This window comes from Prionailurus bengalensis, chromosome C1 (assembly GCF_016509475.1).
Source record: "Prionailurus bengalensis isolate Pbe53 chromosome C1, Fcat_Pben_1.1_paternal_pri, whole genome shotgun sequence".
Taxonomy (NCBI): domain Eukaryota; kingdom Metazoa; phylum Chordata; class Mammalia; order Carnivora; family Felidae; genus Prionailurus; species Prionailurus bengalensis.
The window spans coordinates 2957054-2977368 of NC_057345.1; positions in this window are offsets into that span (position 1 = coordinate 2957054).

Below are 20315 nucleotides of genomic sequence, written 5' to 3' on the forward strand. Positions count from 1 at the left end.
CAGAGGGGATGTGAGAGACGGAGAAGGGAGATAAGGCTGGACCCCACCTCCCCACTGGCTCCCCGGGACCCGGCCATGCCAGTCCCCTCTCTGCGTGTCCCTTCTGGTGAGCAGAGCAAGGCGTTGAGGACGCCAGGCCCACGTACCCCCTCCAGGTGCTCTGAGGATCAGAACTCTGAGCACTGCAGGAAGTGCTTTGTAAACCATGCCATGTTCTAGGGAGCTCAGATGTTACTGATGCTGGTGTGCCTGGGGGGAAGGTGGGTATCAGCCTCTGCAGAGCCCCCCTCATCACCACAGATCAGCCACCAGAGCAACCTTGGAGTGAAGAGGCTACTTGTCTGGGCATTTCCACTTGCAAAGCCCCTTTTCATCTTTTCTCAGTGTTCATTAACTCAGAAATATGTCTGGAGCACCTGGTTCATGCCGAATGCTGGCATTACAGAAATAAAGAGGCCAGCAAAGTCCTTGCTTTCAAGGGGTTTGTGAGTCGGTCGTGGAATAAGCCCGGGGATTGAGATCAGACTGGACCAGCCCTCCCCCATGGCCTGACAGTCACAGGCTGGGGTCCATTCTGCCAGGAGTCAGAGTCAAAGACAGAACACACCCCAACCACAGTGGTCTCTGCCCAGGTACATCCTAATTTCCAAACCAGGCTTCTTGCTGTGGTTATTGTTGGTGTGGTGGTGGTGGCAGTGATGGCTACAGTTGTTGACTTTGTTGTTGCCGTTGTGGTGGTGACGGTGGTAGTTATGGATACTGTTGTATTGGTGTTGGTGGTGCTGGCGGTTGTGCGGTTGTAACAGTGGCAGGGATGGTGGTGATTGTGTTGGTGGCAGTTGTACTTGTTGCAAGGATGGTGGTGGTGGTGGTGGTGGTGATGGTGGAGGTGGTGACGGTGGTTGATGTACTGTTGTTGTTGTTGGTGGTGGTGGTGGTGATGATGGTGATGATGGTCATGGTGGTGGTGATGGTGATGGTGGAGGTGGTGATGGTGGTTGATGTACTGGTGGTGGTGGTGGTGGTGATGATGGTGATGATGGCCATGGTGGTGGTGATGATGGTGATGGTGATGGTGGTGATGATGGTTGTGATGGTGGTGATGGTGGTGGTGGTGGTGATGGTGGTGATGGTGATGATGGTCATGGTGGTGGTGGTGGTGGAGGTGATGAAGGTGATGATGGTCATGGTGGTGGTGGTGGTGGTGATGGTGGTAATAATGATGGTCATGGTGGTGGTGATGGTGGAAGTGGTGATGGTGGTTGATGTACTGTTGTTATTGTTGTTGTTGGTGGTGGTGGTGGTGATGATGGTCATGGTGGTGGTGATGGTGGAGGTGGTGATGGTGGTTGATGTACTGGTGGTGGTGGCATTGGTGGTAATGATAGTGGTCATGGTGCTGGTGATGGTGATGGTTGTGGTTGTGGTGGTGGAGGTGGTGATGGTGGAGGTGGTGATGGTGGTTGATGTACTGTTGTTGTTGGTGGTGGTGATGATGGTGATGATGGCCATGGTGGTGGTGATGGTGGTGCTGGTGGTGGTCGTGGTGGTGATGATGGTTGTGATGGTGGTGATGGTGGTGGTAGTGGTGATGGTGGTGATGGTGATGATGGTGATGATGGTCATGGTGGTGGTGGTGGTGGAGGTGGTGGTGGTCATGGTGGTGATGATGGTGGTGGTGGTGGTGATGGTGGTGGTGATGGTGGTGGTCGTGGTTGTGGTGGTGGAGGTGGTGACGGTGGTTGATATACTGTTGTTGGTGGTGGTGGTTGTGGTGGTGGAGGTGGTAGTGGTCATGGTGGTGGTGATGGTGGTGGTCGTGGTGGTGGTGGTGATGGTGGAGGTGGTGACGGTGGTTGATGTACTGTTGTTGTTGTTGATGCTGCTGCTGATGGTGATAGTGGTCATGGTGCTGGTGGTCATGATAGTGGTGGTGGTGGTGGTGGAGGTGGTGACGGTGGTTGATGTACTGTTGTTGTTGGTGATGGTGGTGGTGGTGTTGATGGTCATGGTGGTGGTGATGGTGGTGGTGGTGGTCGTGGTTGTGGTGGTGATGATGGTAATAATGATGGTCATGGTGGTGGTGATGGTGGTGGTCGTTGTTGTGGTGGTCATGGTGGTGGTGGTGACGGTGGTTGATGTACTGTTTTTGTTGGTGGTGCTGCTGCTGCTGATTGTGATAGTGGTCATGGTGCTGGTGGTTGTGATAGTGGTGGTGGTGGTGGTGGTGGAGGTGGTGACGGTGGTTGATGTACTGTTGTTGTTGGTGATGGTGGTGGTGGAGGTGACGATGGTGGTTGGTGTTGTATTGGTATTGGTGTTGGTGATGGTGGTAGTGGTTGATGTGTGGACTGCATCTTTTGATGTTTGGACTATATCTGTTTCCAAGTGCATCCACTATGGCCCCCTTTTCCAGAGAGCCAGATTTACTTATTTTAATTGCTGGTGGAGAAGTTAATTAAAACATGGTATTTCTGCAAGCCCCAGAACACCAGTCTTCAAATGTTCTCTCTTTGCCATTTATTATGACCCTGTATTCACCGGCAGTAATCCAGCCTTCAATCTTTCTGACAATGTTCTGATCCTAGCCAATTTAAATAATTCTACCAGTAAAAATTCCACAAGATGCTATCAAACATTTTATGAGTCTAAATATATAGCACCAACTGTGTCTAATCATCTTTTTTTTAAATCCTACTGGGAGGAAACAAGCAATAAAGAATGTGTGACATAATTTGTTCTTGTGAGTCCCTCTTGTTGTTCAAGATTCCTGACTCTTCCATTTCTTCTCCTAACTTTCCCATTATTTTATTTACTTGAAAATATCCTCAGTGACATCTGAGAGCAGTTTTGTTCAACATTGTGTGAAGGTAGGACTCTTCCACACATGCATTATTTACCGCCTAGCTGTGGTCTTGGAACATTCGACATCTTGGCCTTGAGAAAACCGAAAGACACTGCAACCCAGGGAGTCGTGCTCTGACCCAGCTGCCAGCTGCTTGACCCTGGGCTGGGTTAATTGCTGAGTCTCAATTTCCCCATCTATAAATTTGGGGTTATAATGCCAACTAGCCAGTCTGTCCTGAGGGTGATATGCAATCAGGACATTGAGTTCCCAGAGCTCAGCTCTGCACCGATGAACCAGATTCCATAGTAGGGTACAATGTCCCCTGTGACAGGAGCACTGAGTGGTCTCTTCTCCGAGTGTACCTGCCAATCCCTCCCTCACGCCACCAGTCGGCACATCCATCCTTAGGGACTGCCAGCCATGGTGAAGTATCCTTTGGGTACGTGGGCATTTCCTCCTCTTCTCATTATTGGGTTCTTATCTCCTCTCCCTAGAGTCTTCCCTACACAGGCAAACAAGAAATCCGTGTTTACTCAGGAGCCCATTTACCGGTATAGAAGTGGCTTCATAATGTGGAAGGCTCAGGACAAAAGGAAAATGTGGGGGCCTCTGTTCATAAATCATTAAGAATTTCTAGGGGCGCCTGGGTGGCTCAGCCAGTTGAGCATCTGACTCTTGATTTCAGCTCAGGTCATGATCTCACGGTTCGTGGGTTGGAGCCCTGCATCGGGCTCTGCACTATCAGCACAGAGCCCACTTTGGATCCTCTGTCCCCCCTCCCTCTCTGCTCCTCCCCCATGTGCACTCTCACTCTCAAAAATAAATAAATGTTAAAGAAAGAATTTCAAAATGGCAAGAGAATAAACCAAACTCGGACCCTTCTAAGCAAGGGTGCAGCCTATACACTCACAGAGCCATCCCTGGTGGGGCCAAGGATGCCCATCACCCTTCCTGCTCACAGTAGACTGGGTACTCTCCATGCTTTATTTTAGCTTTGCTCTCTTGAGGACCACAAAGGGTAGTATTTTTATCCCTTATTCATAGATAAGGAAAACAGAGGGCTTGAACAGTTGAGAGATTTCCCCAAGCACACATACTTCCAAAGTCATGCTTTACTGATGACTCTTGATTCTCCCTGGTGCCTGCCTGGCTTTCTTGGGCTGCAAAGGCCATGAGGAGCCTGGAACAGATTGTCCCTCACAGACTCAGAAGGAAGCAACTTGCCAACACCTTGATCTTGGCTCTCCAGCCTCCAGAACTGGGAGAATATGTTTCTCTGGTGCTTACACCCCCGGCCGGGGGTGCTTTCTTGTGGCTGCCATGGTCACTCATGTGAGAGGTACGGTAGGGATTCGCACTATTCACCAAGCTTCTCTGGTTCTTCTTCTGCACACACAGAGGAACCACCGTTCCCTCACTGTTCAAGTTAGGGGTGGCCGTGGGACATGATTTGGTCAGCGCAGTGCAGTGTGGGCAAAAAGGGCGTGTTAACTCTGACAGTCCCAAACCCGTGTGCGTTCAGCACATCCTCGATCATCTGTGGCATGATAGTGGGAGCAGGGCCGTCATAAAGTCTCTCCAGTCTCCATTCTCAAGGAATGACACTCATCACAGGTGTCCTGTCCACCTGCAAGGACCTTGAGTGAATGAGGAATAACTCTGGTTACACTGAAGTACTGAGCTTTGGGGATGCTTGTTACAGGGGGCTAACCTCGTCTCTCCTGGCTGATACAAGTAGAATGGAAAAAGAAGAGAAGGAAGGAAGAAAGGAGGAAGGTTGTTTGCTAGGTGACAGTCGGCTTCCCTCTAAGAAGAGTAGGACTTGGGGGCTTCTCTGTGGCGGCCAGATGTGCCCATTATTTTGATCCCAGGGGTTCAGACGGAGTGAACACAGGTATAGAGCGTGCACACACATGTATGTTGTATACAGGATGTGTGGACGCACAAGTGCATGTTACTATTCGAAGGAGTTCCTTTTGAAAGTCGACAATCTGCTGTGCTCGGGGGACAGAGGGTGCGTTACTTCAACCAAGTCTGAAACCGCTGAGTCGGGGACACTGAGCGTCTGAGACACGGTATCTTCTTCCTGCTCTGGAGCCCGAGTGGCTCACCTGGGGCTGAGGTGAGCTCTTTGTAAGGAGCTAATGTTATGAAAAGAGCTGATGTCAAGGTAATTTGTTGTAATAAGCCTTTCCCACCTGCAATCTCCCTCAGCAGAGGTTTGAAATATGGCAGAAACTCATTTAAGGCAGAAGAATGATAATAGACTCTGAGCTCCGGAAAACCAGCTACTTTTGAGCAAAATCAGTCTTCATCAGAACCAATCCATTGAAAAAAAAAAAAAAGGAGTGTGCCTGGTTCTATGCAGGGCATTTGCATATTTTTCAAGGTCTGAACAGACAAAAATCTCCAAGTGTCAGGATAGGAACCTCAAGACAGCCCCCATTCCCTTCACAATGAATGAGAGGTGTCATTTTTAATGAAGGGAGAGGAAGGACCCCTTTGATCCTCTCCCCATGCTTCCTCTGCCTCCCACAAATTGGGAGCCTCTCTTTGCAAACTGCAGCAGAGAAGGGAGCGTGGAAATTACCCAGGTTGATCTGAGTGGGGCTTATCAGTCAGCTGATTGTCTCCTGGACTCGGGCTAGTGGCAACGGGTTGGACACTGATTCCACAGGGCGACATCTCCTGACCTCAGGGGGGTTTCTGTGGGGCACGGGGCTCCACCAAGCCAGCTGGGCACCAGCTTGCCCTTTTATTTTTTTTTAATTTTTTTTTAAATTTTCTTTAACATTTATTTATTTTTGAGACAGAGAGAGAGAGCGTGAACAGCGGAGGGTCAGAGAAAGAGGGAGACACAGAATCCGAAACAGGCTCCAGGCTCTGAGCTGTCAGCACAGAGCCGGATGCGGGGCTCAAACCCACGGACCGCGAGATCATGACCTGAGCCGAAGTCGGACGCTCAACCGACTGAGCCACCCAGGCGCCCCTCAGCTTGCCCTTTTAAATCAGCAGCGAGACCCCAGGGCACGTCCTGCCCATCTGCAGACATGGGATAGAAGGATGGCAGGTGGGTCCGGGGGGCTTCCCAAGCAGGTGATTTGTGTGGATCTTGCAGAAGGTGCATACTGTGGGAGCAGGGGGTCCATACAAAGAAGGACCTCACACATCCATTGCAGCAGGACTGTGCTGAGCTGCCCTTGGCTGGCTGGAGTCAGCACGGGGCCACCATGGTGCTCCCCCATCCCCCCCCCAGTCTTTCTAGTGAGCAGATCATTCCAGCTTTCAGTCTGCTGCTTCATTGCCACCCATGAATGTGGCCTCCAGAAAATTTCTCCTTTAAAAAGAATTACTCGGGTAGTTTCAAACCTCCATTTACTCGAGAGGTTTTCCTTTGCCAGCAGGGTGGGACTTTCTGTCAGGCAGAATTTGAAGATGGCCCTCAGGAATCCTGGCTTCTGGTTTGCATACCCTGTATAATTCCCTCCCTTGTGTGGGTGGGCCTGGCCTAATCAGGTGAGCCCTTTGAAAAGAAGGTCTAGATCAGAGAAAGAAGGAGTCAGAGAGACCCAAAGCCACAGAGATGCTCTCCTGTTGGCCTTAACAGAGGACACTGCCATGGCTTGAGCCACCGGAGAGCAGCTCCTGGCCATGAGTCAGCAAGAAAGCAAGGACTTCAGTCCTGCGACAGCAAGAAATTGAATTCTGCCAGTACGACATGAGCCTGAAGAAGAGCCCCAGAAAGTGGTCCCACCCAGCTTTGAGTCCAGTCTTGTGAACCACTGAGGCGAGAGCCCAGACTCCTGACCTCTGGATACCCCGAGATCATCAATAGATGGTATTCTAAGGTGCCAAGTGTGTGGCCGTTTGATACACAGCTTAGATAATTCATACAGACTTTTGACAGGAAGTGGGTCTGAATCCTGATGGCCACCCGCAGATGCATGGCTGACAGAGTGGGGAGGGTCTGGATTACCTTTCTTCCCTCCCTCTGCGGAGCCACAAACCCACCCCTCCCCCTACTAACCTCATGTGTCCCAGGTTAGGGAGGATTTCACGTGATATGCCTCCCGTGTGAGCTCATGCTTGATTAGAATTATCTGGCGGTGGCTTGTCTCCCAGAAAGTGGTGAGTTCCTGGAGGGCAGGAGTTGTGTCTTTCATTTCTACCCCAGCACCCAGCCCAGCACCGAATATAGCTTGGTGACTGGTGGAGGACCTGATGAATCTGTTAATTCAGCAACGCTTTTGTGACACTATGGAGACAACCCCTCAGGCAACCACTGGTCTCCCCATTCTGCAGCAGCTCTGAGTTGGGCGGGATTTATTTCACTCTTGGCTCAGGGCTCAGGAGCGGGCTTTCATTAGTCCAGGTCAAGCTGGGAGATCCCACCCACTTGACCACAGACATGAGCTCGGGAATGGGCAATGCCCTGGCCCAGGCATGAGTGAACCGGGTGACGAGGCATTCTGCTGCTTGATGGTTGGGGGAGCAGGATGAACTTGGACTGTGGACAGTCAGCTGTGCCCCCAGACCTCCTGCAGTAACTTCCCCTCCATGGGGGGAAGCCAGTGCTTGCACAGAGAAGGGGAAAGTCAAGATTATTATAAGCAAGTGGAGCTGGTCCTTGATCAAGCCATGCCTGAAAAACAGTAATTTCTGGATTTTCTTTATTGCTATATAATCTGAGTTTTTTTTTCTTCTTTAGTTTTTTTTTCTCCTTTTTAGTTCCTTGCAACCAAAAGCAACCCCCATGAACTCGATAGGAAGGGCAGATAATTACTCCCTTTTCATAGATGAACATATGGAGGCCTCGAGTGTTTAACCAAATGATACTGGAAACCGTCAGAGCTAGAAATCATCAGAGGTAAAGAAGACATATATTTCTAAAATGGAATATTACTTGGTGATCAAAAAGAATGAAATCTTGCTGTTTGCAACAATGTGGATGGAACTAGAGTGTATTATGTGCTACGTGAAATAAGTCAGTTAGAGAAAGACAAATATCATATGATTTCCCTCATATGTGGAATTTGAGAAACTCAACACATGAACATAGGGGGAAGGGAAGGGAAAATAAGATAAAAACAGGAAGGCAAACCATAAGAGACTCTTAAATACAAAGAACAGACTGAGGGTTGCTGGAGGGGAGGTGAGTGGGGGGTGACGGACACTAAGGAGGGCACCTGTTGGGATGAACATTGGGTGTCACACATAAGACATGAGTCATTGGGTTCTACTCCTGAAACCAATTCTATGCTGTATGTTAATTACCCTGGATTTAAATAAATTATCATTGAACACGAACCATTTTTCAGTATTTCTCACGGTGTACTGGTAGCAATATCTTTATGAGCGCTTTTGAAAACTTTTATAATTTCAAAATACATGTAGAAAGACATAAAAACGTGAAAAAAATGAACTTGAATTTTTTCCCCAACAAGTGGTAGGCAGAATTCTAAGATGGTCCCCACGGTTTCCACAGTGTGGTGTACAATCTGAATATCCCTTTCCCTTGAATGTGGGCAAAATTTATGAATGTGACGAGCTATCACTGCCATGAAGGGTCAGATTACGTCATATGACAAAAGGTGAAGACGTTGAAGATGGAATTAAGGTCCAAAGCAGTTGGCTTTGAGTCAATCCATCAGGAGATGGTCCTGGGTGAGCCTGCCTTAATCAGGTGACTCCTTGAATGAGATGAGAAACAGCAGATGCCCTGCCCCCAGCCTGGAAACAAGAAAGCTGTGTTCTATGAAGGGGACCACGTGGCAGGGAACAGTGGACAACGTCTAGACTCCGAGGGCCTCAGTCCTGCCATTGCAAGAAACAGAGTTTCACCAACCCGTGGGCTTAGAAAGAACTCTGGTCCCAGAAGAGACATAGCCTTGGCTGGCACCTTGATTTCAGCCTGGTGACACCCTGAGCAGAGAGCTCAGCCAAACCCACCCAGACTGTCAAAGCAAGAAAACTATCAGATAACAGGTTTGCAGTTTTTTAAGCCACCAAATTGTGGTATTTTGTTACACAGCAGTAGAAAACTAATACAAGATATAACAAACTCTCTCTGCTTCTGTCTTTCTCTCCATGCATCTATTTATCTATCTGTCTATAACACAGGTCCACCCAGGATAGCCTCCCTTTGGAGTGACTTGAAGCCAGCTGCTTGTAGGGGCGCCTGGGTGGCTCAGTCGGTTAAGCATCCGACTTCGGCTCAGGTCACAATCTCACAGTCCATGGGTTCGAGCCCTGCGTCAAGCTCTGTGCTGACAGCTCAGAGCCTGGAGCCTGTTTCAGATTCTGTGTCTCCCTCTTTCTCTGACCCTCCCCTGTTCATGCTCTCTCCCTCTCTGTCTCAAAAATAAATAAATGTTAAAAAAAAAATTAAAAAAAAAAGAAGCCAGCTGCTTGGAGACTTTAATGGCACCTGCAGAATGCCTTCATCTTGGCCATCTAATGTATCCTAATCACAAGAGCAATTTTCCATCACGTTCATGCGTATGGTTCCATATCTGGAGAGCTTTCCCCACTCCAGACACCTTCCGAATGCACGAGTTCCCAGCATTGCCAACGGCCCCATGAACTAGACACTGTCGTCCTTGACACTCAGGCTCAAGCGACTTGCCCAGCGATGCCAGCACCGGGTTCTGTGTGTGTGGTTGGCCCTTAACTCTAATCCGGGTTCTTTTTAAAAAATTTTTAATGTTTATTTATTTTTGAGAGAGAGAGAGCGAGAGAGAGACAGAGAGAGAGAGAGAGAGAGAGAGAATGTGGGGGAGGGGAGAGAGAGAGGGAGACACAGAATCCAAAGCAGGCTCCAGACTCCGAGCTGTCAGCACAGAGCCCAATGCGGAACTTGAACCCACAAACTGTGAGATCATGACCTGAGCCAAAGTCGGATGTCTAACCGACTGGGTCCCTCAGGCACCCCTACAACCCATGTTCTAATCAGAGAGGAGCCAACAACATGCATGTGAGGAAGCAAATGCAGGTCTGAATCCTGGCTTGTCACTTACTGGTTGGTTGTGGGATTTGAGCTGAGTGACAGCATCCCCTGGGGCTTCTGTTTCCTCCACAGTCAGGAGGAAAGGTTTGCTGAAGGGTGAGATGTGTAGCTATGTGTGTAGAGCCCAGAACCCTGCCTGGCGTGCAGAGTGGGCATGTGGGACCGGTTATGGTGATTGTACCTTCATCGTGAGCACTGAGAATGCTGCCCTGGTAAGGATGTGCCCACTTCATTGGCAGGAACAGAAGAAGAAAGAGACACCATCACAAACTGAAGAACCAGGTGGGGAGAAGGACCAGCCAGGACCCAAATTCCTGACTCCTTTCCACTTCTTTTTCCTCAAAACACTTTCAAATCCATAAACACCATCACAGGGTCCGTGGGCCCAGCGTTCAATAAGTACAAACCACTGAAGTTATGTCTAATTAGCTAGCCTCAACTGACATTAAGATAAATAACTTTTCAGATTATTTTTCTGTGTGAAATTAGGAATTATTGGAGGGCGACTGTCTCTATTTAAATCAATGAATTACGGCAAATGTGATTTTCTTGGACTCTGAAAGAAGAGGAGAAATTTTAATGAGCTAATCAACTCCTCCATGTTGATAGTTGGAGGAAAATTCGAAAACACATTAATCAGCTGTGGATGAAGCCGTTTGGAGGCATATCATGTTGTCAGGAGCATGCGTAAGCAATAATAATAACAAGCAGCACTAGATGCCTGGTCCCCCGTGGGTAGGGCTCACTCACTGCAGCATCTTGTTTTTTTCTCGTTTATAGTTGAAAAGGCGGTGTGCCCACTGTTGGCAAAGAGCACAGCTATCTCGCACGCACACACCTCGTGTTATGTTCCAGGCTCCTGCTGATATTTGCGTCTGAAGTTTGAAAATGTATCAAAGTAAATTTCCTCTGAAATCTGAATGTGTGCCCGTTAGGGGAGTGGTGGATTCCAACGAGGGATTGTGCGGAGTGGCGGCCTACTTCCTGCACCTGCCGAAAGTTGGGGGGGGGTGCCCAAAGCCGATGTCAGAGGAAAATGCATAGCCCGAGTCCAAGGATTGCTGGACAAGGACAGCATGCCTGACTGTCATCACAGAGCCAGCCCCAAGATGCTGGATGCCTTGTTCCACTTTCCCGTGTTTTCAGCTTCTATCTTGAGGAAGAAAGAGGCCAACTTCATCTTTAGCTTTCACGTGGTATTTAAGTTGCGAAAAATGAGAGAATATTGAATCAGTTAAGATACTTTCTATTGAAAGTGACAAAACTTGATAGAAACTGTCTTAAGCAAAAATGGGGATTTATTGGCTCGTGCAACTGCACATCTTGGGATGAATTCAGCTCTAGACAGAATTATAACCAAGACACAAACAAAAGCTCTCAGAACTTCCATCACTTAGCTCTGCTTTCCCACCCGTGGTTCCAAGCAGGGAGTGCCAGCTCTTCCCTCCTCATGGCAGCAGGGATGAGCCAACTGTAGCCTCGCCACCTCTCCCGTGAGATGAGCGGGAAGAATGAGACTCTATTCTGTAGGTGGGCGCTAGAATCTTGCCGTTCACTAATGCGCTGGAACTGGGGGGGGGGGGTCAAGAACTCAAGTTTCAAGGGACTTCCTGGATTCCCCTCCCAGCTCTGCAACCTTGAGCTAGTTACTGAACCTCTCTGGGCTACATCTTTAAAAACAGGATGGTGTCTACTGCATAGAGTAAATATGAGGCTTAGGGTCGTGCCGACAGAGTGTTTAGGGCAGTGTATGGTACACAGTGAGAGGCCAGTGAATGTTAGCCACCGGCCCATGTCACCGGGCGAGGAGAGGACTCATCTGGGCTGATTGCTGAGGCGCAGGTGCTTAACCGACTGAGTCCCCCAGGCGCCCACACCACCCACTTTTTAAGCAGAGCGCTACCCCTGGGCCTTCCTGGGTACAAGCACTCTGTCAGGGCCCCCGACCGTGGTCAATTCACGGACAGCCTCTGTTCCAAACGCTCTTTTCATATTAACTTTAAAGTCTATCCCCATGGAGGGCTTCAGTATGAGGAAAGGAGGGTTAGTTAGGTCTCTAAATCAGACCAGACTGCGGAAGAAGCCATACAAGTAATCCCTTCCCAGGTTCACCAAGTGCTGCTGTGACAACATGGCCCCAGGTGTAGTCAGCTCCCCCCGCCCTACAAAAAGGTCACAGTCACCGGCCCCCCCAGATAAATGTGCTGATTGCCTTTCAGTAAATCTTCCCTGTGGTTCTTGGCCCCATGACCCCATCTCCCATCTGCAGGACAGTCCCTCACCCACCTGCACTCTCCTAAGGATAGAGGTCGTTCCCCCTTCGCTGCTTTTAAGCCTAGCCTTAAGTGTCTGTGGGGTCTTGGGCAGGCTGGTTAAACTCCCTGAGCCTCCCTTTCCACAGCCAAGAGACGGGTTGGGGGGTAGTCAAATCACCTCTTGGGCTATTAGTGCAACTGAGGCCAGCACCCCCGTCAGACTGCCACCTGCTGGTCAGCTGGGACTGGCACCATCTTCTTCCTCCTCCTCCTCCTCTTCCTCCTCCTCCTCCTCCTCTCCCCACCTGTGGGATGGACCAGGACGGCTCAGGTAACGTAAGTGAGAGTTCTCTGCAGACAGGAGAGTCCTGTGGTGCTCATCCCCGTCGTCGATAATCATTCAAGGGCTACCGTCAGTGAGCAACAAACCGTCTCCTCCGACAGATGTCAAACACGGACAAGAGCGGGTGGCTTGCGATCGTGTTTCCCCAAGTTAGCTCTCCCCGAGAGTCGCATGCTTGCTATGCCCCAGCCTGTACTCGTCCGTCACAAAAATGACGTCCCGCCCCAGCGCGTCACTCCCACACTTTGAAAACACGCTCAGCCTGTGCCGCGCCAGCCGCGGAAAGCAGGCTCATCTGTTCCCTGAAGGAGGGGCTTCGGTGCGCCCCCAGGTGGAGTTATGGTGGCAGCAGAAACTCGCGGGCCACTAGACCGGCCTCGAAAAACATCACGTGGCCGAGCGTGATCCTGAGGAGCCTGAGCGTAAAGGAGGCCACAGCCTCGTCAGGCCAGACGCGTCATCGCGGCACAGAAGGCGCTGATTAAGAGTGGCGGGCAGGCGCCGTGGGATAGTAGATTCTGTAATTGTTAATCAGGCAGGCATTATCATATCTGATGATCCCCCATTCACCGCCTAAGCATCCAGACATGCTCACCTGTGCTCTCGTCACTCCGCGTTCTACGGCACGATGCGCCGTGAGGTTAGAATTCACAGTAACGACCGTGCGTGTTTACTCGTCTCCGCCCGTATACGTCACCGAGACGCGCGCGGCCTTGACAAGCCTTTTCAGATGTAAAATCATGTGGAAGAAAACGGTGCTCGTTGTCAGGTTGCAGAGATGGATGGCAATCAGGGAGCCCTGGGCCCCGGATTAATGCGTGTTTATAAACACGGGCCGAGTGCCTGCCTCCCGCGGCACGCACAGGAAGCAGGCCGCGGTTCTGATGAAACGGCTTGACGTGGAAGCGTGCTCACGATCGAAGTGAGTCGCCCAAGAGAAGGCGCTCCTCTCTGGCTCCGGAAGCTCCGTTTGAGTGGCTGCCAGAGCAACGACGCCAACATGGGTCTCAGCTTTCGAGCGCGGCTGGGCGTGCCGTGGTCACTTGCTGACTCGGCGACGTCCAGGAGCTTCTTTCCAGACAGGATCCCACCTTCGGCGGGAAAAAGAGCACTGCCAAGGCAGGAGAGCGGAGAATACTGAGGACCTGAAGGGGGTTCTTTCCGATCCCTGAGCTGGCAAAAGCTTACTGACAACGTCTGCTGACTGACGAGCTGCTCCGTGGGGTCCTTTCGGGGGCACGGAGCCAGTGACAGGCCTGTATCTACAGCTCTGTCCACACCCAGTCCTGCACCTCTCCATCTCTATCTGCAACCATGTCACACGTCTGCCTCTGTATCTGTACAGATATCTCCAGTTCTACGTGTCTGTGGACGTATGCATAGGTATAGATTAAGGATATGTGAGATATAGATACATATCTATGCGATAGATATGTATTGATCTGGAGATACTGATCTATATCGATAGATGTAAAGATATAGGAGGGTGAATATAGCTCTAGAAAGACAGGTATCTGGATATACACATAGAAAGAGCTTTCTTCCCCAAGGAATTGGCTTCCCCAGTGCTGGGACTCACAGAGCAAGTCCAGAACCCACAAGACAGGCCATCAGCAAGGGAAAGCTCAGCTCTGCTCTGAAGGCCCTTCAACTGATTAGACAAGGCCCACCCAGATCATCAAGGGTGATCTCTTACTGAGAGCCAGCTCACTGTAGATATGAACCACATCTACGGAGTTTCTTCATAGTAGCACTGGGATTCGTGTTGGGTTGAATCACTGGGTCCTACGGCTTAGCAAACTGACCGCTACAGGAACAATGATAAGATCTCTCATTAGGTTGAAGAAGTTGTAGGTGGGTAGGGAGGTATGGGAACGTGATCTGGGGGAGGAATTTCCATCATGTCTCAGAGTATGGGGTGTGTCATGGGAGTCTCACTAAATCGACACCAGCCCGGCCATGAGCCTGCACCCGCGCCCGGGCTCTGTCCTCTGCCCCACATGGCTGTGTCATTCTCAACTGCCCAGCTCTGGGAGGGAGACCCCAGTCCCGTCCCCACTTTCCTGATGAGGAAGCACAGGTGAAGCGCGTCTGTGGCTCATGCCCCTAGCTCAGAGGAGAGCCAGGATTTAAGCCCACAACCCCCGGTGCCTGAAGTTTTAGTCCTTCTTTTCTGAGATTTCCCCAAGATCCTTCTATTTTGAACCAGTGCTGAATTATTCTCGAAAGGCAGATAATCTCCGACCACCTGTGAGACTTCTGACAAGTCGTTTTGCCTCTCGGAGCCTCAGTTCTGCTGTGTGAGAGCAGGGGTGCAGCCCCAGATCCGCCACACTGACTAAAGGCGTGAAAGGCGCAAAGCCTGTGGATCTGTCTCGGCACGGTGTGAGCACTGTGCACCCAGAGGGGCTCCGTCCCCCCAGTTTCTCATGCGCATGATTTTATCAGCCGCTACACCTGCGCTCAGCGTCCATGCTGAATCGGCGTGGCCTGTGAGGCGCCATTAGAAATGTGCCATTTCTACGACGCATTTCTTTCCAGCTCTTTCAGACGCAAGACTGGAGACGAGTCCACTGCTGTTCTCTTTTTTCCTGCTGCCTCTTTCGCCCTCTCTGGTGTCCCCTAGAGCCTGGAAGCCTCTGCTCTCCTTGTCCTGGCTCAGACCCCGTTCCCAGGAGTCTCTTCTGCCCGAGCTCAGCCACTGTGCATCTTACAGGGGACCCTGAGGCTGCATATTCAGGCACCTGCTGTGGGGATCCCGTCCCCTCCGTGCCTCAAGGAGCCCACCCCATGTGGGTTTCGTTTCTCTGGTCTCGGGGCATCGGCACGTCCCAGGTTTGGGCCGTTTCTTCGTTCCCCTGGCCACAGACTCCAACGTCCTCCCTTCCAGTATAACACAAGCCTGATGGGCTCGCCACTCAAAACAGCTCACACCAGCCTTCCCCATCATCCCCTTCGCAAGACCACTGCCTCGGGAGTAGAGGAGACCGGATCTCTGGAAAGCAAGCCCCATCTCTCTTTGGCAAGAAGGTCAAAAGAGATGCTCCTTCCTCGTCCTGCCCCCTCCCTTCCTCTTCTTTCTTTCCCTTCTCCTTGTCTATTTTTCTTGCTTAGTCCAAGGCCGTAACTACAAATCATCTATCACTTTTTTTTTTTTTCTGAGCAGCTCACCTGCCATTTGCACACACCGCCGGGCGTGGAAAGTGCCGGGACCCCACGTGCGTGTCTCGCCCACAGCGTCTGGGTGGACCCCAGAAGTGAGGACGAAGCCCGTCCGTGGTCCTCCGAGGAAGTCTGTCGCTACGGGAACTTAGCCAGCCTGGCGTCGTGTGCAACACCTGTCACCACTTCACGGTGGGGCCGAGCAGAAAGTATGAAACGTGGAAAAATGGGTTTTCAACTTTCATGTTGGGTCCGTAAGGCTATGCCTGCTAATTAATTATGCACAAGTACTCAGAGAAGCACCTGCTAGACAGGTCTGCAGCTAATGGTCTTTTGACGAATTGCCTTCAACTCTTCATTTGTTTTAACGGAGTCTTTTTTTTTTTTTTCAGTAGATAGAATGAGAACAGGAGAGTCCGTTCATTTGGGGCTGGCTGCTCTGGACACCCATTAGAGGAGCTCTCACCGCACGCTCTCTCTCCTCCTCATTAGTCTGATGTGGACGGCCGCTCCCGAATGAGGAGAAAGACAGGAGCCCCCTCCACAGTAACATGAGCTGCTCCCACGTCATCTGCCACCCGGGGCCACCCAGGGGCTTACCGACGTCGGCCAGCAGGAGTGGAGCCCCAGTTCCAGTCTCCGGAAGGAGCTCAGAGACAGGGGCGTTGACTTTGGGTCCTGAGCCCTCCGAGGTGTTAGAAAACACATCCAGGCTCAGGCAGCTCTTGGTACAAGGTCACTGTTGGAGGAGGGGTCCTGTGAAGGGGGACTAGACGGTGTGAGCGGGGCCGCCCCCTCGGCACAAAGGGGCCTGAGGACAACGCCACAGGCACCTGGAGGGGGGGCACCAGGAGGGGAACTTGCCAGGGGCCGGGAGGCGGGTCCCGGTGCCCACCAGGCCCTGTTTCATGTGCGTGTAACTCCCTGGAGTCACATCCCCTTCACGGTGAGTTGCCAAAGCTCGCCAGGATGGGAGGGGCCGGCTGGGTTGACAACACTGTGCCCAGTCCTCCCCTTAAGTTCCCTGGGGCACAACGAGTTGCCCCAGTGTTTGGGGAGAGGGAGGCTCCCTGTGGGAACCCGACGGCAAGACTGAGGGACAGGACGGCTCTCAGAGTTGCGTCCTGAAGCTCCTCCATTCTGGACGTACACACGGGCCAGGGGGCTGTGCTGTGCACTGGGTCGTGCCCCCCAAACTCCTATGTGGGGTCGGTCCTAACCCCCAGGACCTCAGGAGGCGGCGTCATCTGGAAATACGAGCATTGCAGCCGGAACTGGTTAAGATAAGGTTGTGCTGGGGCCTTAGTGCAAGGTGACTAGTGTCCTTACAAGAGGGAAATGTGGACACAGGGACACGAGTGCCGTGCGGGGATGAGGCAGAAATGAGGCTTCTACATGCCATCAGCCTTGGGAGGAACCAGCCGTGCTCACACCTAGACTTGGACTCTGGGCCCCCGGACTGGTGGGGGGGGATGGGTCTGTTGTTAAGCACCCCCCCTCACCCCGCATGTGGTGCCTCCTTCCAGCAGCGTCAGGGGGCAGGCACAGGCTGGACCACCCTGAGATCCATTCTAGCAGGTACACTGTGACCCTATCAGACCCCGTCAGTGCCTCCTCTACGGCACCTGTTTGTGGACCACACTGGGCACCCGCCAGCCGGGCGTGACCAGGGTTAGCGGTGGCAGAGATGGTCGCGGCCCCTGGGGCGAGCAAGGTTACGGGGTTGGGGGGAGGTGAGCAAGCAGGCTGGGAAGCCCCGTCTGGGCTTCAGGGACCCAGCAGGATGCCACCCGGCTGTGGTTCCTCTTGGGGCTGCACGTGGCTCTCCCCGAGGTTACGTCCTTTGATTCTCCAAACCACCTTGCAGGCAGTGAGGGCCAGGTTTCCAGGAGCCGGACCCCCAACCCCAGGGCTTTACGCCCTGAGGCTCCACAGGCGCTGGGACTCCATCCGAAGGTGACAGTCCTGGCATCAGACAAGTTTCTCCAGGGGAATTTCAGTCGATGAATTGTTTAGTCGGTAAAACTCACCTCCTCCCTAATTGGAACGCAAACAGAAGTGATTGTGGGCTGATTTGTAGCAATTTGGCAAATTTAGGGTGTGCGCCACCCTGCTGGGAACGAGGCTGGCTCTGTGGGCTCTGCCTCTCCTGGTGACGCTGGCTGGGGCTGCTGTGTGACAGAGTGGGGTCCACGGGGCACCTCCCGCCCCCGCCCCAAGCCTCCTGATTCCCCTGCTGAGCGAGATGCTTTCAGAACTCAGATGCCAGAATGAGAGTGTCAGGGGCACACAGAGGGGTCGTCATCAACCACATGGAAACCCCTGCCCCGCACACCACAGACGCATCACATGACCCGCACACGTGCACACAGACGCACACGCCTCTTTTGTGACCTCTGTCCTCCTCCTGTGCTGGATGCCACGATGTTCACCTGGCCCTGGGTGGTGTGGGGGGGTGGTCAGGGTCCCCTCACGCAATCACGGGGATGCAGAGATTCTGACACACACTGACCCCACTCACTGGGCAGTATTGCACGACCAGGCTTCTGCCCGCACCAGCTCAGGGAGAGAAATCTGCATTTTGAGACACAGCGGGACCTGTCCGGGGTTGTAGGGGGTCATGCACAGTTGTGCACAGTCATGCAAGGTCGTGCGCGGTTGTGGGTGGTCATGCAAGGTCATGCGCGGTCATGTGAGGTCGTGCGAGGTCGTGCAAGGTCGTGCGCGGTCGTGAGCATTCATGCGCAGTTCATGCGCACGGTCGTGTGTGGTCGTGCAAGGTCAGGCAAGGTCGTGCGCGGCCATACAAGGTCGTGGGCGGTCATGCAAGGTCGTGTGTGGTCATGCGAGGTCATGCATGGTCATGCACGGTCGTGCTTCCCCTCAAGGGGGTTCTGCTGCGTCAGGTCAGCCCTTAACCACCAGCCTTACTGTGTCCCCGAGCCCCCCCGTCACTTTTCCAGAGAACATCTGTCGGGTAGACCTGCTCCTGCTCTGGGGTCTGGGCCACCCTCCCCGTCCCGCCCTGAACACCCGCCGGCCCTGGGAGGGGCCGCCAATGGTGCCATCACTTCCTCGGTATTGACATGGGGGAAGTAGAGACCAAGTCCTGAACCCAGAGAATTCATCTTTCGGTGTAGAATGTTTAACTTGTGAGAATCTTTGCCAGGAAGCTTGGATGACGATGTTTTGTTTAACGACTGTGCGTCCTCTCCTCTGGTTGCCAACACTGGGACACCAGGGGACCCCCTGCTGGCTGTCTCCTCTGGGGACTTAACTGACGTCCTCCCGCTGTCCCCAAGTACCACTGGGGACATTTCGGTCACACAAATGAGGGCGGTGAGCCAGATGCTCCTGGGGACCCTTCCAGCGCTGGGATTCCAGGAGGGATACGCTCTCCCCAGAGGGCCCTCCACGGCGGCCCTGTCCGCTTGCACCCACCTGCCCAGAGGTGGGCCCGGGCCTTCTGGAAGGGCTTCCTGCAGCCACAGGCTTCCTTGCGGAGCCTTCTCCTTTCTCGACCCAAGGACACCATCTAACCCTGAGGAGAGCAGGCCACGCCTGTCACACATGGAGACAACAGCTCGCTAAGCGTGTGTTGGCTGAGGGTGAGGTCAATGACAAGAGTAAATTGAAGTGAAATTTGTTAAGAGCCCTGGATTGCTAAAGCCGTGCTCCCCTGCCGTCCACACGGTTTTGTCTCTGATATACATTATGCAAATCTCCCTCCCTCTCTCTCTGTCTCTCTAATGGAAGAGTCTGGCTGGGTTTCCCCGGATTTTTAAAGTAGAAATTTAAATACAATATCTGAAGCTTTTAGCCTTACTTATGGCAACACAAAAAATCCAATTATCAATTAGAACTGATAATGTTTTATAGACTGTTCTCTTTATTAGAGCCATATTGCAGCTAATTCTAGAGAACAATTTCTCGGAAACGTCCCTGGGTTATGGTTTCACTGACTCCAGTTTGCAGAAGATTTAAGATCCCGGCGAGAGCCAGCCCGGGTGTGCGGAAGGTGGCCGGGGATGGCCCCGCTGCCCCTGCTTAGCCCTGTGCCCCTTCCGTGCCCGGACGACAACCACAGCAGGCTCAGGGGTGCCCGGTCCTCTGCTGGTGATCCACCAACTCCTTTAGCCCCTGATCACTGCTCGGTGCGCCCCTAAAGCACCTGCTGAGAAAGTGCAGAAGCCGGAGGAAGCAGCCCCCCACCCCCTGTAGCTTCCCCACCAGCATTTCTGACACCAGGTACGGGGACCACTCCTCTGCCAGCCGGGAAGCAAGTCTCCCCATGACCGCCTCCACGGACCTCCGCCAGGTGCGCATTCGCAGATCAAATCTCACACCTTTTGGCGCTCGGTTCACCCTCCTACCAGCAGTTCAAGCCGGTGCCCGAGCTCTGCACGGGGTCATTTTTCCAGGCTGAAGCTGGAGGGCAGGAGGGGGCAGTTTCTGCCTCAAAATGCAAACCCTGCCAGGCGAGCAGACACAAGCAGGGGGCAAGGAGCTGCTTTGCAGAGCCTGTCTTCCCAGGACGAGGATTTTCACACCCTGGGTCCCTGGCAACATCCAGGCACATGTCGTTCCTGGTTTTCCCGTGGAGAAACCCGCACTCAGGAAGGTCCAGGAGCTTGCTTAAGGGGTCAGAGCCGCGAATCGGGGAACCAGGACTCACAGCCGAGTGCTCCCCGCGTGAGTTGC